Consider the following 1130-nt stretch of genomic DNA (forward strand, 5'->3'; position numbering starts at 1 on the left):
GGACGGGGGGTCCCAGCGGTTCCCCCAAAGCGAGGAGACAGGGACACAGGAGGAGGGGACGTGGGGCACAGCCCCCCCAGTGCCAGCCAGGCCTTGTCCTTGGGCAGGGTCACACGCAGCCCCTCAGCGGCGCAGAGCCCGCCGGGACGGGGCCGGCGGCTCCCCGGTGATGGCCCCGCTAATGACAGCGGAGTGTGACTGGGGGCAGGAGCAGGCGGCGCGGGGCCATCGACCCATATCGACCGGCAGCGCTCAGCGGCAAGGGCGCGGGGGTCTGCGGAGGGGGCAGGGGGACATTGATGTGTATAATTAATGGGAATGAGGCCACGTGCGTGGGGCCAGGGTGCTCGCTGGCCGTGTCCCCCCGCCGGGTGCAGCTGAGCGCGGTTATAAATGGTGGCCGGGCGGCCCCTGAGCCAGACCGCTGAGGAGGCCCCCAAGCCGGCCCAGGTAAGGCAGTGACGGACGTGGGGTCCCCTTGGCCCTGGGTGCGCAGGGACGGGTGGGCAGCGCTGCCTGCTGCGCCATGACATGCTGTGCCAGTCCATGACATGCTGTGCCACAGCGTGCCACGGCGTGCCGTGCTGTGCTGTGCCAGGAGACTGTGCCCGCACCGCCCTGCTCTGGCTTCGTCCCCGCTGCGGGATGCCTCCCGCTTGGGCGCCAGATCCCAGAGCATCCCAATGCCGGTGCAGGCGCCCAGGCGGGCTCTAGATGCTGAGGCTGGGGTGCTGCCGGTGTGGTGCGCTGGGGGGTCCTGCCTGGGCAAACAGCGAGGAGTTAACCCATCCCCTGCTCTCAGCCTCTCCTCTCCTTCTCTTGCAGGGAGCTGAGCCCCAGGTCCCGTCCGCTTCCACCTGCCCCTGCCTCTGTCTGATATGTTTGATATTAGGTTGTTTTATTGGAAAACCAACTAAATATCAAACATATTCTTACAGCGCCAGGGATGCCCAGCACTGACCCGGCGAGATGCTGCCTGCACCCTCCTGTGGGCAGGGGGGAGTGCGGGGGGTCCTTCCGCGCCCCTTTCCACACACCCAGTCCGCCCTCTCGCTGCTGCAATAAACCCCTGTCTCCATGGGGCCGGGGAGAGGGAGCTGGGAGCTGCCATCCCCGGGGGCCGGCGGAGG

The sequence above is a fragment of the Pygoscelis adeliae genome, unplaced genomic scaffold (genome assembly GCF_000699105.1).
Source record: "Pygoscelis adeliae isolate BGI_AS28 unplaced genomic scaffold, ASM69910v1 Scaffold153, whole genome shotgun sequence".
Classification (NCBI taxonomy): domain Eukaryota; kingdom Metazoa; phylum Chordata; class Aves; order Sphenisciformes; family Spheniscidae; genus Pygoscelis; species Pygoscelis adeliae.